General features: G+C 32.4%; 1 protein-coding gene and 1 non-coding gene across 16 annotated transcripts in view; both read right to left on the reverse strand.

Moving 5' to 3' along the window:
• The window catches only part of LOC146397805 (uncharacterized), a 1134194-nt gene that overhangs the window by 716361 nt on the left and 400176 nt on the right, over window positions 1-17657 (reverse strand). The gene's annotated exons all lie outside the window — the stretch shown is intronic.
• On the reverse strand, window positions 8851-8957 carry LOC146397806 (U6 spliceosomal RNA). Its single transcript, XR_014825431.1, has one exon. It is a non-coding gene; the product is annotated as a U6 spliceosomal RNA (small nuclear RNA).

A 17657-nucleotide genomic window follows, 5' to 3' on the forward strand; every position in this document is an offset into this window, starting at 1 on the left:
GGTCTTCATCTCTTTCAGGCCTATGAAGGAGAATGATGATTTAACATGATAGAATTTTTGTATGCACCCAACTAAAAAAAAATTGTTTATCAATTACAAAAGCATTATATTCATTGTAAGCTCTGAGGGAAGAAGTAGAGGTATTTAATTGTTCCTGGATGCCAGGGACTATATCTCTGAATACTCACTAATTGACACATCATGAACATTCAAAGCATGCTTATTGAATAAATGAATAAAGGAACAAGTGAATGAAAAAGAATGGATAACTGGCTTTCTATAATATTGTGCACCAAGACACATATAATTATTAGTCACAAGAGACATGAACAGAATGCTAGGAGATTTACAGATTCTGAAGAAGTATGCTATGAGGAATTTACCCTTGTGATGTATTATTACATTACTAAGGCATTTCAAAGCAAATTTAATTTTGATTACAGTACTCACACAGAAAAAAACGGATAAATAGTAGAAGCTAATGAGTTCAGAGTTTCCATTTGGAATTTTAATAAATACAAAGAAACTTCTGGGATTCAGAGATTATTTTAAATGTTTCATGAAGGAAACATTTAAAGTAAAAGCTGTGCTGAGAAATCCACTTACAACAATATTAGTAGCAATAGAATTAAATTTTCTAAAGTTCCAGGATAATAAAAACAATTGCATTATTTTTCTGATCTTTTTAAAAATTTTTAATTAAAGAATAGTTGACGTAAAATATGTTATTTTCAGGTATACAGAAGAGCAATTATTTCATATATACATGTATTATTTTACATATATTCTTTTATAAAATAAAATAATTCTTTCCCTTAGAGGTTATAACAAAACACTGAGTATAGTTCCTTGTGCTATATAGTAGGTCTTCATTGGTTAACTATTTTATGTATAGCAGTATATATATTGACTTTAAACCGGTATATCATACAAGTATCCATAGACACAGAGAAAACATTTTAATTGGTGGGGTAAGACTTCTGGTGAAAACAAAACTCATTATGAAGTTTCAAGATTTTTCAATCATATACTTATGAGAATGTCTTCCAGAAATCAGCAAATGCTGGATTTTTAATACAGAAAAAAATCATTAATACTCTTCTAGATGTAATTAGATTTGTTTTCTTTTTTAGAATTGTTAGTTTTAGATTTATGGATCAGTTTCCAAAGGATTTTCATGATCATTTCAGCTTTCTTTTTTTATCTTTTACAGTTTCTCTCCTTTCTCTCCAATAAATGTCTTACACTTCCGACTCTGCCTCAGTGTCATCTTCATGGGCTTCCTGTAGGACCCAAATAAATCATAAGGCAAAATTATAGGCTTTTGATTTATACATTCCTCTGACACACTTACAAACTTGAATAGATAGATAGGACATTGAATAGACACTATAAAGTGGAAAGAATTAGGTTTAAATGAACAGAGAAGGTACTGGGGATTGACAGTTTGGGCAAGGATGTCAAGACAGTAGATACAACAGTCTTTGTAAACCCAAAGTCTGTTCTAGAGCAAAGATTATCTAATAGAGGAGTCTAGTGTTGTATAGATATAAGTCAGCCTAATACTTTCATCACACTAGACCACTGTCTAGGGGCCATCCAAGAAGGCTGTAGCTCCTGCTCAAAAGCTGAAACAGGTCCTGATGGTGCAAATGCATAGAGGCTAACTGAACTCTGTGGCTGAAAAACAGGCTGTATTTGGAGATACAGTGACACAACCTCAGGGCTGCCATGACTCCAGGCTTGAGCATGTATGAAAATTTGATCCATGGTTAAACTCCCTTTCAATATCAACTCAGTAAATATATGGAAATGCATGAGATCTAAAAATAAACCAGGTTATTTTTTATCTTTCCATGTATTCTACACTAAAAACATACATGCACTGTTTCAAGACTATTATTATAGCCTGTAATTGAGGAGCAACAGCTAAAAAATTTGTGAAAACTTAAAGAACACAATTGATAATGGGTTTCCAAAGTTGAGATGGCTCTTTCCCCAGTCTCTCCTATCTCTTGAAACCAAACACATTTCTGAGCAATGTCTGCTCGGGAAATTTAATTGCACCTGGGTCACAAGAATGCCATTGCATTGATGCTACACATGATGGAATTCCTAACTAGTCCTTTCTAAACAGACAACTGCTTTCAAACAAGATGGAGTAACCGGGTCAGGTTTACTCTCCAACATGAAACAGAAAGCCAAAAGGAGACTTGGTAAACAACTGTATTAAATTTATATAATGAAATACTCTTTGAAAACAAAAAGGAATAAAATACTGATACATAGAAGAAGATGGTCAAATCCCCAAATGTTCATCCTGAATAAAAGACGTTGAACTCAAAACAGTACACACTTATAACTGCATGTGTATAATATTTTGGAAAAAGCAAATTAAATGCAGGAAGATAATGAACCAGAAGGGTGAAGGATACAAGGCTTGAATGTGAAAGGACAAGAGGAAATATCTGCATCTTGACAGGCATGTGAATTACTCAGCTGTAAGCATTAATGGAAAATCAAACTACATTTTTGATTATTTGTGCATTTCTCTGAATAAAAATTATACCTCAATTTAAAAAAAATCATCCAAAACCATCTATTGAATGGTCCTGGAATAGCATTTAAACTTTTGACTTTTAATAATATCCATTTATGTGGTATCTAACATGTTGAATTATTGGGATTATCAACAGTTTTAATGTATGCTAATAACCCTAATTTCCCAAATTATCTCTGTGTGAATAGCTTACATTTTTTATTTCAAATTAGTATTTATCATATATAGCCCAATATGCTTCACCATTAGGAATAAAGATAATTCAAATAAGGGAACTAAAATACACACAGAGTTATGCATATTCAAATCATGTATTTGAGATAAATCTAATTTTTGTAATATTGTAAATGTTCAACTGTTGGTTCTCACCGTTTTCTTTTCCATAACATTTAACAGGAGAACACTGAAAAACCATTCTGAAAATTGAAATATCTACCATGTTATTGATTATGTGGACACATGTCTTTAAAGCAGAGCAAATACTTGGAACTCAATGGTGAATGGATGCACAGGAGGCCATCACTGTTGGCAGGTATGGGAGAGTACATAGCATCTATCAACTCACTGAAACTGTCTGTGGACTGATGATAGACTTCTAGGAAAACTGATATACTCTCTTTGTGAATATTTCTGCTAGACCAAAGTAATCTGTCCAGTGTACTATGAAACTACCTGAGATTGAAAGAGATAAAGTCCTTCGCCATTTGTCCAGCAGACCTTAAAACTTGGTTGAAAACGTCTGGTAACTCTGCAAAATAGGCATAGGTGAAGGCATCATATTTGGTACTGTGGACATAATTTGTCTCTTGCCAAACTTTGGTTTTATCTAGAATACTTATTCTACTCTGTGCAATGCCTAATGTGTGGCCAAACTTATAGCTGATAAGTCATTAGGAGTTTGCAGTAGTGGATTGTGGACAAATTCTGCCAGCTCTTAAGATTACATTTCACTAGAAAAAAGTACATTTTACTAATACCAGAGTACAAAAGTCTACTAAGAAGCACCACATCAATGGAAATCACCTGTTCTGTCACTGATATGGTAGCAATGTGATCAACAAGTAGAATTAAGTACTTCTTAATAAAAAATGAATGGTCAAAACCTGAAGCAACCAAGATGTTATTCACATGGTGACTAGGTAAACAAACTGGTACATACATTCATGCGGTTGAATACTATTCATCAGTAAAAAGAAATGAGTCATCAAGAGATGAAAAGACATGGAGAAATTGTAAATGCCTATTGCTTAATGAAAGAAGTCATTCCAAAAGGGCTATTTGCTGTATGGTTCAATTATATGACATTCTGGAAAAGACTTATAGAGACAGTAAAGAGATCAATGATTACCTGGGGCGGAGGTGACGAGGTGAATAGTTGTAGCATAAGGCTAAGAACTATTCTATATGATGTCTTAAAGGTAGATATATGACATCATACACTTGTTAAAATTATAGAATCATACAAGACAAAAAGTAAATCCTAGTAGAAACTATGGCATCAATTAATAATAATATATTAATATTGTCTCATCAAATTGTGACAATGCATCACACAAATATGAGATCTTATCAATAGGGGAGGAGATACCTGGGGTCTCTCTGTACTATTTTTTCAATTTTTAAACCTGAATAGCTCTAAAAATGGTCAATTAATTAATAAAAACAATTATTTGGCATGCTCTACAGATCAATAAGTGGTTCTCAGATGCCAAATGCAATTAATATTTAAAGCACTCTTTGTTACTTATGGAAAAATTCAGTCAAGAGATATTTTCCTACGTCTATATGTGTGAATGACGGGTCCACATGTAACACCTATGTAGATGTTGTCACAAAAATATACGGCAAATGATACCAAATGTGAAAATAATGATGGTCTTGACCTTGTGAAGGGCTAGGTTTCTAGACTGTCTCAATGTGAAGCATTTTCCTTCAGAAAGCTTTCTGAGATGTGGAAATTTGGATGAAAGGATGAGAATGGGATTACAAAATCCTCTATTTTTCTAACTCTCAATCTTTTTCTTTCTTTCTTTTTTTAGGGCCCCACCCATGGCACTTGGAAGTTCCTAGGCTAGGGGTCAAATTAGAGCTACAGCTGCCTACCTATGCCACAGCCACAGCAATGCTGGATCCAAGCCACATCTGCGACCTACACTGCAGCTTGCATCAATGCTGATCCTTAACCCACTGTGCGAGGCCAGGGATACTTGTTGGATTTGCTTCTGCTGCACCACAGTGGGAACTCCCATTGTTTTTCTTTTGTTTTGCTGTATGCACAAGTATCAGGAGGACTGAAGCATGAGGTCTTCTAAGGTGTTATTGCAATATTTCTCTTCTGGGTGAAACAGTGTAAAAGGAGGTGGATATATGTGTGTGTGTGTGTTGGGTGGTGGGGGTATTCTAAGAGTTAAAGTCATTTTAGAAAATTTGTAAGCTGAAATGGCCACAAGCTAACATGTTTTCTGAAAAAGGAACTGCAAAGCCTTATTGTATGGTTCAGTTCTTGGCGATTATAAATACTGTACCATACCTGTTTTCATGAATCAAATATTATAAAATTTGCTATTACAAAAATGACAAATATGCTTGAGGAAGTTATAAATATGCAGCCAGTCATCCGGCTGACTAAAAGGAAAGAAAAGATTAAGAGCAGCTTTGTAGCCTTAACTTCTGTCTCAGGGATACCTGAGAATTTAGCCTTTGGTTGGCAATTGGTTATATCACTGATTGACTTAAGGAATGCATGAATGAAATATAGCTCTATTGATAGTCTCCAAAAAAGAAAGCTTTCCACAAGATTCTGAGGCAACTATATAATTAGACAGTTTTAAAAGCTAAAGAGAAGATCGATCTGTTATCTATCCTGAGCCGAAGTAGTCTATGCTCAAGTCAGCCTCATTTCTTAGGAGTTATATGATGCTGTAGCTGAGAGTCAGGAGAACTGGGTTGATTTTAAAGAATTTTTTATGAGACTGAGGGCAACTCTCTGACAAAGAGATGAAGGTGCTGATCATTGGGAGTAAATATACCATAGGATAAAACAATCCAAAGGTATATGAGCAGAACACTGATGCCCCTGTATCAGATGCAATGAAGCTACAGCCAGGGTCCAAAAGTTAACACCTTCTACTCCATCGGGCTCATAGGCAATTCGTCACAAAGATGTGTTAATTTTATATCTTCAATATCTCTCCAGTCTATCCACTTTTCTCTCCTGCTGCTACCTGAGTATTTCAGGACACCACTTATGGGACTTCTGCAATATACTCATAAGTAGTCAGCTCATGCTTTTTGTCCTTCCTCAATCATTTTCACAAATCTCAGTCAAAATTATATTTTCAAATTTCAAATATGATCATATCATCTCCCTGTTCTTGTACCCTACCTCTTAATCCCTCTATTTGAAACATTTCAATGGCTTTCTATTGCTAGTAGGTAGGGATCATTCTTTATGATAGCCTACAATGACTTAGATCCAAACATAACTACTTCTCAAGCATGGTCATTATCACAACATTACCTCTTTTTTTCTGACTCAGAATCACCAGACTCCTTTATTCACTCATATGGGCAGTGTGCAATAGTAAGTGCTGGACAATGAGTTCACTTTTACTGAGCAAATCTCTTTCACTGAGAAATTCTATCGTCCTCATCTTACTTATTTCCTGCTCATTCTCAGATGGCAATAGTACTGTCACTTCATCAATGAAGTCTTTCCAGACCTCTGCTTCATTTCATTGAGGATGCGTGTGTCTGTGTGTGTATCTTTGTGTGAATATATATGTACCTAAGTATGCGTATGTGTGTATTTTTGATGAAAAATTTCCTTCACTCTGAAATTTAAGTTATATGATCTAGTTTCAGGGGCCTGTTAATGTTTACAACATAATCCCAAGTTTAAAGTATAATCCCTTGATTATACATCCTATAAGTCAACACATATCCATAAAGATTTGTCTTGAATGGATGAACATTATCGATTTATATATTGTATTTCTAGTATGCCTTTTCCATAGTTATTATATGCCTGATAATTTTCATTGTGAGAGCATCTTACAGGCAGATGGCCCCCAATGCTCTTATGATTACCTATTGTCCCAATTTTACTTCCTTAATGTCCTTAATATTTCTGATAAAATTATGGTTTGCTTAACTTTATAACTTTTTATTTTTCATATAATATGACAGTCACCTTTCCTTCTCGTTTCATATTGTCTCCTCCTTAATTAACAATTCAGAGTGTTTGTTTTGCTTATACACAATATTGCAGTCTAAACTTCTTTCTTTTTTTTTTTTTTTTTTATTTTCCCACTGTACAGCAAGGGGGTCAGGTTATCCTTACATGTATACATTGCAATTACAGTTTTTCCCCCACCCTTTTAAACTTATTTCTTATCTCCTTAGGAAATATTTTCATGTGTAGGTTTTAAAACATTTAATGAATTCTATGTGTTCTATTTCTTTATGTTATAGAATTTTTCACAAATTTAGTATTTTTCTAGTTATTCGTTAATGATCAATGTTAATTCTATCTAGGCTTGAGTGGATTCCCCACCCCCAACTCCCGCTTTACCCTAAGTATCCCTTCACTCTAGAGATAAGTAACTATTGAGAGATTGAACTGAAATATGGAAAAAGGAGAAAGTTGGAAACACTGTAAAAACATAATAACAGATATAGTTTTCTTTATCATGCTTCCTCTGTTATATCAGATGTTTGCTTTGATCTTGATGTTTGCAGAAGCCTAGCCAGAAATGGTTTTGTAATCAATTGTGCTGACAATATCCTCAAACCTCTGGACACCACTGACCTATGTCCCATCCCTTTAGTTCTTGTTCCTGGTCCTTCTGACTTTTTACATCTGCTTTTGAAGAAAATGTCAGCTTCTCAAATGTTTTTATTACTTCAACTTTACTTTGGCATAATAAAAACCACACACTGGGTGGCTTAAACAACATAAATGATTTTCTTTTTTAAATTTTGGACCCTAGAAGTCCAAGAACGAGGTGTCAGTAGGATTGATTTTTCCTACAGCTTTCAGATGGCTACCTTCCTTCTATGTCCTCACATGGCCTTTCTTCTGTGCACAGTGTCTTTTTGTCTTCTTATAAGGATAATAATCCTATTGGATTAGGGTCATAAATTTATAACCTCATTTAATTTTAATTACCAAATATGGTCACTTTGGAGACGAAGATTTTAACCTATGAATTTTTTGGGGAAACCAATTCAGTCCATAATAGGCAACTGCCATATTTTTAAGTGGTGCAATAGCATAACAATTCTCCCTAATCTTTGTCCAGATACTTCATCCATTGAAATAGAGAAGAGTTTTATAGAATTCTTTCCCATGTCACCAAAATCCCTGGCCTGGAATAGTTGTTTGTGACTCTGGTATAATATATTATATATGTAATAGTTATATATAACTATCATAAAATAGTATGCACAATGTTTTTTAAATTTTTTATCTTTTAAATTTTATTGGAGTATAATTAACTTATTGTGTTAAATTTCAGGAGGGCAGTAAAGCAAATCAGTTTTATATATATCTCCATCCTTTTTCAGATTATTTTTCCTTATAGGTTACCACAAAATACTGAGCAGAGTTCCCTGTGCTATACAGTATGTCCTTGTTGATTTTTTTTTTATATATAGTAATGTCTACATGTTAATCTTATAGTCCTAATGTATTCCTCACCACCATAGTTCCTATTTAGTAACCATAGGTTTGATTTTGAAATCTGTGAATCTGTTTCTATTTCATAAGTATGTTCTTTTGTATTGTTTTTATCAGATTCCATGTATAAGTGATATCATATATTTGTTTTTCTTCATCTGACTTACTTCATTTTGTATGATAATCTCTAGGTCCTTCCATATTACTACAAATAGCATTCTTTTGTTCTTTTTATAGCTGAGTAGTATTCCATTGCATATATGTACTAAATCTTCTTTATCCCTTCCTCTTTTAGTAGACATTTAGGTTTCTTCCATGTCTTGGCTATTGTAAATAGTGCGCAATGAATATTAGGGTGCATTTATCTTTTTGAATTATGGTTCTCTATAGATACATGGTCAGGAATGGGACTGCTGTATCATGTAGTAGTTCCATATTTAGTTTTTTTAAGAAACATCCATACTGTTTTCCATAGTGGTTGTAAAAATTACCTTCCCACCAACAGTGTAGGAGGGTTCTCTTTTCTCCACACCCTCTCCAGCATTTATTGTTTATAGAATTTTGTTTAAGTTTTACTGAAGTACAGTTGATTTACAAGGCTGTGATAATTAAAAATATGGAACACTCCATGAATTTGTGTATCATCTTTGCTCAGGGGCCATGCTAATATTCTCTGAATAGTGCCAATTTTAGCATATGTGCTGCCAAAGCAAGCACTTTTTGTACACTTTTTGATGGTGGACATTTTGACTGATGTAAAGTGGTATCTCCTTGCAGTCTTGATTTGCATTTCTCTAATAATTAGTGATGTTGAGGATCTTTCCAGATGGCTCAAAAACACAATAGTTCTTTTTAAATTGCACTAAAAAAAAGCCATGTGGAATCGTCAACTTTTTATGACCATCTCTCAACCTTTCCAAACAGGTGGTACTTGTTTAACCTGATAACTCCTCTATTTGTTTTAAAAGTATTTGACTTATTTTCAGGAAGATAGGTTCCATGTAGACTTTATTAATTTGCTTTTATCATTTGTTATGCAAACAAGGGCAATCTGAAATTCCTTAAAATTCATGGAATTTGAATTTTTCTATCATTAGATTCCAGCTCTGATTCATTGCAATTGAAATTCCTTTATTTTTAGGGTTTTCTTTGTTATTTATTTGGGATGAGAAAATCCTAGAGAGATAAATGATTATACTCAAACTCATCCTGTATTATCTAGTCCACTTTTATTTCATTTCCTCTTGTCTTTTTTAGTTTGGTATCAAAGCTTTACAAAAACTATCATTTTTGACATTCCCCAATAGCACTTAGCAAAATTTTGTAAAATGATAATAAATTAGTAGAAATATTTATATAGCATTAGAGTCCTTGGTTATTTTAAATTTAATATTCTAACTAGTCCAATTACAGTATAGTTCAATTGTATGCCAAAATTGAAACTCTTACATAATATTTCAAAGAAATGTTTTATTAGATGTTTTGATAGAAAAAAAGACAAAAACACAGGTCTCTAGTGTTTACAAAGCAATTTCAAACTTTCTCATTCTCTTGATTCTATGGTGTAACTTGAACAAGTTTTTTTTTTTTACTTCCAATTTTACAGAAAATGTAACTGAGACTCTTGGGAAGATAAGCAGACTTCCCAATATTATATGGAAAAAAAGGGTAAAGCTAAGACTCAAACACAGCTTTTTCTGGTACTAAATCTCCTGCACTTGTCACCAGAATTTGAAGCCTCAACATTTTGCGCAGAAGAGAAACAAAGAGCTCTTTAAAAATAGAGAAAAAGGACAAAGTAATATTTTTATTAAATATGATGGAAATATAAATCTATGAAAAGAAACATTTGACTTAGAAAGTCAGCATTTCAATGGATTTCAAGGAAAAGAAGTACTTAGATGGGAATAGTAACATGACTTTACAAACAGGTGGAACATAGGCTTTAGAAATGTAATGAGAAGAAACATTCAACACTGCTATAAACTACAAGAAAAGACTTTTTTGGAGGAATATGGATATCAGAGCACTATTGTTCTCTTATTTCAAAAACACATTTATTTTTAAACTTAAAAATATTAAATTCAGGCACTTTTGTACTGTTGGGTGCTAAAGAACTGAACAGAAAAAAAAAATTCCTCTTGTAAGCAGGTTGACATTTTAGTGGGGTTGGCATAAACAGTGGTTTTTAAAGTATTGGTAGGAACTAAAGAAAATAAAATGAGGCAGGGAAAGGAAGAATGCATTTCCACATCCATGGAAGTTTTTTTTTCAAAATTTGATGACTGCCTCCACCAATAATTGTAAACTGCTAAACAGATTTTCTTGTTCTACCATCCTACATGAAAGCCACAAAAGCAGCCCCTATATTGACATGAAATATTGAAGAGCCTTCTTAAAATGGAAAGATGAAGTAATTTAGAAACTATGTTTAATTTATCAAATTATTTATCATCCAGGAAAGGTCAGTTAGAATAATATAGAAAATAAGTAATTTTTGACAAGGAGAATGAGGAAAAAGAGAAGAAAAGAGAAAAGAAATCATTTGGTATTAGCTAATAGTTTGGTACAAATGGAATTCAAGAATAAAGGATAATGCCTCTATCTTCAAAAACCTCTGAACATGCAAAGGTGAGTCAATGCTTATGAAATACAACCTGCATGACCATGTTTCTCTGTTATATCATCTCCATTTGCTCTTTTAATCTCTCTAATTATGGCACAGTTTATATGAAATGATATCCATGTTGATGGCTCTATATAAGCCTATGTTATTATTGTCTGCAATATGCTACAATTTAGAAGGAAAGAATTTGGAACAGTATGTTAGGCCACTGGATTTTTCATTATCAGTGCATTGCATACAATGAGGTGTATAATAAGGGAAAAATATATTCTCTCTAGGAATTGTTGTAATCAGAATTATATATATTTTTCCCAGAAATCTCTAACTTGAGGGAAATGTTTAGAGGTTTGAATGAAATGGTACATAAAATAGTTTATGAATCTGGTCATTACTGTGTAATTTAACTCATGCGGAACCAATTAAGGCATTAAATAGACTCAAGGTATTTGTTTGTCATTTTTATTGGGAACAAACCAATTAAAACAATTTTAATGAAAGACTTAATTATACACACCTAATTATAAGCATTTCAAAGAAATAAAAGTATCAAAATGGAAGTCTTATAAGGCTAATAATGATCCTTTTAAAACATAATCAAAGATTTTTAGGAGATTCAGCAAGAAACTTTTATAAGGGATAGCTCTAATCTGTAATTTGGAAAGGAAGGGGAAAAAAATGAACTATTTATCCCTACAGACAGCTTGGGTAAATAAATAACTCAATAGAATATAAATATAAATATATTTTAACAAAGATGTGAATTTTTTTAAGAAAAGAGGAAACTGGCAAATAAATTTGCCCTCTTTAAAAATAAAAGATCATCTGAAGCTTTCTGAAAAGTTTGTTTTGCGGTCAATTTGATATCTTTTCACATCATTACAAGCAGGAATACAGAGTTCAGGCAACACAGTTTTAATGTTAAAAATGTGTTTAAAAGTCAAAGAACTTGCTAGAAGTTAGAAATTACATGTATATGTATAAAACTAAAACTAATAGAACTGATTTGTTAGTAGTGTTAGAAAATACTCTAAATAAATCTGAAATTTAAAGTCTGAAACTTAGAATGCCATTACTCTGATGCCTATAGTGTAACTGAAGAAAAAAAATCAAAAATTAAGACATACAAATGTCAAAAAGTTTGTCTTTTTTATTTTCTAGAAATACTATGAAAACACTGAAACAAAAACAGAGCAATTACAACATTGACTATGAACCTAAGGAAAAAATCAAGTAAATGTCTTTCTCTGTATTGAGTAAGACTTTTATTTTCATTTCAATGAAAACAAATCACTTTGGTGAGTAGCAACACAGCTCACGTAAACAATGAATGTAATTTGGATGAAATATATTTTAGGAATTTAGAGGTTTCTCATCCTCTCAGTTTTGTAAGTGGAAGAATCAGAGTACAATATATCTGGCTCTAGTCTTAAGATAATTTATTATAGTCATACTAGAAATAAATGTATCTTGTTTTATGAGAATGTTTCCAATATCTTTGAGTTTTATATGTATGAGTATGTTGTTAGGATTGGGGTTGGGAAAATTATTGTAATGGAATTTAAATTCTTAAGATATGTGTTACAATATAATCTTATTTTGGGGGAGAAATACACTAAGAATTTTTCCATTTAGGGTTTTATATGTAATTTAAACCACATTTCTGACTATTTATAAAAGGAAGAAGAATGAAAAAAAAAATTCAGAAACAGATTGGAAGTAAAAGCATGCTTTGAAAATTTGAGGTTATGCAGAGTGTCAAGCTTGGGAAAATAATGATAGAAAAGTAAGTAAGTGCAATGCTTGCAATATATAATTTAGAGAATTAACTGTGGGGCTTTAGGGAAAAATAAGTTCATACATGATAAAGGAGGCAGAAAAAATAATAACTAAGAGAAAGTAGATATGAAGTAAGAACTTTTACAGAGATTGACACTGAAGGATGTAGACTGGAGAGAAGCCCTCTATTAACACACAGGGCAAGTCAAAGTGTGGACAATCTAAAAGTACCAAAATTGTATCAAAGGATATGTACATATATGTCTATCTATCATCATCTATTTACTTCTCACCCTTTCTTATCATGTAGCTATCTATTTCAAAGAAGGGGAAAAAAAAGATCACCAACTCAGTAAATCAGATTCACTCATTCTCAGAATACACGGAATATTCAAGTTATTCAGTTTTGTACCATGAAAACAAAATATGTATTTTCCATTTATAATTTAAAAATATATTTTTACAGCAGATATATGAATATTGAATATATTTTTCCAATTTCATACCTCTACTTGTGAATCTCTATTTTTTTTTGCAATTAACATTTCTGTGCAATAAATTTTTAGATGAGTAAACACAAATTTTTATTTATAAATAAAATGAACACCATTGCAAAGTGATGGCCTTATTTACTTTGTGCTATCTATTGCTCATTTTAAGTGATTAAAGAACACAAGTACACATAAAGTTGGAAAGTGAACAGGTAAATAGGATGAATTGCATTGTTTAATTTCCTTGTTGAACAAAATAAATCACATTTATAACAGCACTAATGACAATAGCAAGACATGGAAATAACCCAAGTGCCCATCAACAGATGATGTGGTACACACACACACACACACACACACAATACACACACAATGGAATAGTACTCAGTCACAGAAAGAATGGAATAAAAATAATGTCATTTGCAGCAACATAGATGGACCCAGAGAATATTATGCTTAGTGAAATAAAGACAAAAAAACTACACATTGCATTTATGTGGAATTTTAAAAGTAACTCAAATGAGTCTATATATAAAACAGAAACAGACTCACAAACATAGAAAACAAACTATGCTTACCAAAGGGGAAAGGGAGTTGGCCTAAGGGACAAATTAAGATTATAGAATTGACAGATTAAAAACTACTCTACATAAATATATAGGCAACAAATATTTACTTTATGGCACAGGGAATTGTATCTAATATCTTGTAATAGCCTATAATAGAATATAATCCACAAAAATAAAATGAAAACTGAATCACGATATTGTATATCTGCAACTAACATAATGTATAAATCAATATACTTCAATAAATAAAGAAAACAAGAATACTTCAAAGAAAATATTCCCTTAGAAAAATGTGTGGAAGGGACAGAGTTCTGTTTTCCTTGTGCTGATGGCTGTATGAGTTAGGATAGGAAGGAGATGTTATTTTTTGTCTATGGGATATAGAAACTTCCAGTATTATTAACACCAGTTTGAAGATACACCACTCTATTCCCTAGTTCACCACTCAGTTTCCAGAGTCAGTCTCAAAAGAGTATTTATAGAAGAGAATATTTCTAAATTATGGTATCCAGGGTAATCTTCCTAATCTTCCCCACACTTGAGATGGCTCTACAAAGGGATCACATTCTAAGCCAGGTTGCTTGAGGACAGCTTAGACCCTGAACCACAAAGAAGAGAAAATGGGAATTCAAGGAGCACATTCTTCAGGGTTCAAAGGAAAATGAAATAATCTCCAGGTTTAGGATACTTTATATATCCTAAAGCTATATACTTGAAACTACTCAAGATATCTTATTTTGCTAATATCATGGATATAGAGTCTATTACTTTTTACTATATAATTGGATTTGAAAATGTGGCGATAATTTAAATAAATCACAATAAAGAAATAATAAACAGAAAAGTCCACCTTTTAACTCAGTAGAGTAACATTTAGCAGTAGAGAAATCGACAAAGCAGATAGTTTCAGTATATTGCAGTGATTCCACTAACTTCCACAAAGAGATTCAGCAGACATAATGTCTCCCTCTGAGTCTTGCTCTAATTTACTCTGTGACCTTGACCTTGACTAGCTTACTTGGATTTTCTTGTTTCATAGTTTTCTCAATAAATTAAAAAGAGAGAATAAATGGAAAAAGGATTACTAAGTCTTATCACTATATAACATTATGGAGGGCATTTAGAAATGCAGTTAAAACTCATCATACCTCCCACAAAAAGCTCCTTGTAAAGACTTAGTATATCATTTTTTTTATCTGTAGCATTTTTTTCCTTGTTGTTTTGGGACTCTTTTGAACGTAGATCTCCATGATTGGCAATTTGTGTGGTACATAGGTGATTTCTGGAACCACTATACTTCCCATTTGTAAGTCAATATAAGTAAATGTGACCTTCAGGTCTTCAGAGATGAAAAGAGACAGACTTAAAGTTAATTCACTGTGTCACCTAACCTCTCTCCCCTTCAGGTAGAAAAAGATACTGAGTCTCCCATTTTAATGAATTTAAATGTGTCACAGATAAAGGGCATTTTGCATGACATGTTAAATGCTTTTCCAGTTGAACTTTAATACTGGTAAATTTTGTTTAATATTTTATGTTTAAAAACAAAGAGCTTTCTGATAAAGAGTAGGTTAAAGACATAAATTTAAGATGCTTATACACACACAAACAAATAAATATCAATAATTACTAAGATGGTCTTTGGAATAAAAAATCTTATCACATTAAGCAATAATGAGGCATGACATTTGATCCTTAACTATTTAAATGTGTCTCAAAAATTAAACAGTAGTGTTATCTTTGACAGAATTATATATAAGGGGAAAGACATTGCTGAGTGTACTTGAGTTATTGATTTTTGCTGACCCAATTAGTTTTTTCTTTCTTTTTTAATGTTTACCATTCAAATTCTTACAGAATGTGATCTTCATTAGATATGTCAGCATTAGCAATAAGGATAAAAAGATTGGAAAGATTAGTGAGGCTCCATGGAAGATGTGGTAATGAAATAAGCAGCTGATGGAATACTATTAGAAATGCACCTTATGCTAATGTGTGCAGGTAATAATAGAAATAAAAATTAAAACTAAAATGATTATTGCTTAATTATACATATTAGTACTTTTCACATAGAATGCCTAACTTGAATAACATAATACAGAAAAATAATATCCATTTTAACTACTTTAAAAGTGTGCATTATTTTGAAGATATAATAATAAAGATAAGTGTATATTGAGAACAGTTGCACTAATGTCATTTAGATACATTGACTCCTATCATTAGCATAAGTCACTGGGTAAATTTTCACTCTTTTTCTTTTACATATGAGGAAATTGAGGCTCAAATAAATGTTATTTTTCCCAAGATCATATATAGTGAGTTAAAAATTAAACCAGGATTTAAAATCAAACCTGCTTGCTCTAAAAAGTCTCTTTCCACTAACTCATACCATCTATAAACATATTTTTGTTTATATCAATTCTGCTCACTAAATTGGAAATACATATGGATAGTTAGGAGCTCCAGTGATTATCTTAAAAATAAAGCCCAGCCTTGTTTAAATAACTGCCTCATTGTGTTATTAAACATGCTATGTTCTTATTTCTCTCTTCTTCAGACATGCTTACCTGGTAGGCACAGAAAGCCCAACTTCATGTTATATGTATTACAACAGGGAGAATTGCCTATCTCCTTAAACAGTAATTACTTTTCAAGATATTTCCCAACCATGTTCCTGAGAATCCCCAAATCCAGAAGATTCATTCCTTAGTATACATATTTTTCTTTTCCTGTTGTTCACTTTCAAAAAGATAGAGGGAAAAAGAAGAGAGAATACCAAAGAATTGCTCAGAGAACAACTCAGATAAATTTTTCAAATAATAACTCAGAGAATTATTCTGATATAAAAAAGAGTGCAGCTGAGGTTTATTCATATATGAAGGTCAATTTTGTGTTTGTGTGTATTGTCTCATTGAAAAATAAGCAAAGACAGGCTTAAAAGGCTTATGCAAAGATGATGTGTGGAAATGGGTCTTGTTTTGTTTCATTTTGTTTTATTTTTCCTCTGAGTAAACTGATTGGAAGTCATTGCGGAGGGCAGTTTGCCCTTGGAGAGACTGAGTTAGAGAAGGCAATTTCAGGGTGTGTTTCCTAAGAAAGCTTTAATTCGAGCTATGAAGTAAACATGACATGACCTTGGCTAGGATTACTCGCTGATATTGTCTTTATGGTCCCTTCCACTTACTTAATCTGGGTCTGCACCAAGACCCTTGTGATGATTTACCAATGTATGAGTTTTTGAATAGTAGCTCAGAGATCTCATTCCTTCTTTCAACTTTCTCTTCTCCTACTGCCAAGAAACCTAATAGATTTTTTTTTAAGAAGTTGACAGCAAAGTGAACAGGGGTACAGAGATTTCCTGTATACCTCCTGCTCCACAAATGGATAGCCTCCCTCATTATCGATGCCCCCCAGCAGGTTGGTACATTTGTTACAATTAATGAACCTCCCTCATAATTACCAAATTTATAGTTTGCATCTTGGTTTCCAAGCTTGGTGTACATTCTATGAGTTGGACAGATGTATAATGATATGTATCCACCATTATAGTATCATAAAATATATTTTCACAGCATAAAAGTGCTCTGTGCTCTATCTGTTCATCTATCCCCACTTCCTAAAACCCCTGGCCATGACTAGTCTTTTTACTTTCTTCATAGTTTTGCTTTTTTACAGAATGTCACATAATTGGAATTACAGAATATGTGGTGTTTTCCAAATGGTTTATTTTACTTAGTAATATGCATTTAAGGTTCTTCTATCTATTTTCATGGTTTTATAGCTTAATTTCTTACAAGCACTGAATAATATTCCATTGTTTGGATGTACCAGAATTTGTTTATGCATTCACCTACTGAAGGACTTTTTGATTTCTTCCAAGTTTGGGCAATTAGGATTAAACCTGCTGCAAACATCCATGCACAGGTTTTTGTGTGGACATAAGTTTTCAAAT

Source organism: Sus scrofa, chromosome 13 (assembly GCF_054392235.1).
Source record: "Sus scrofa isolate SSC_HxYL_T2T_F1_AM1 chromosome 13, Sscrofa_HxYL_maternal_Yorkshire_Landrace_v2.0, whole genome shotgun sequence".
Lineage (NCBI taxonomy): Eukaryota > Metazoa > Chordata > Mammalia > Artiodactyla > Suidae > Sus > Sus scrofa.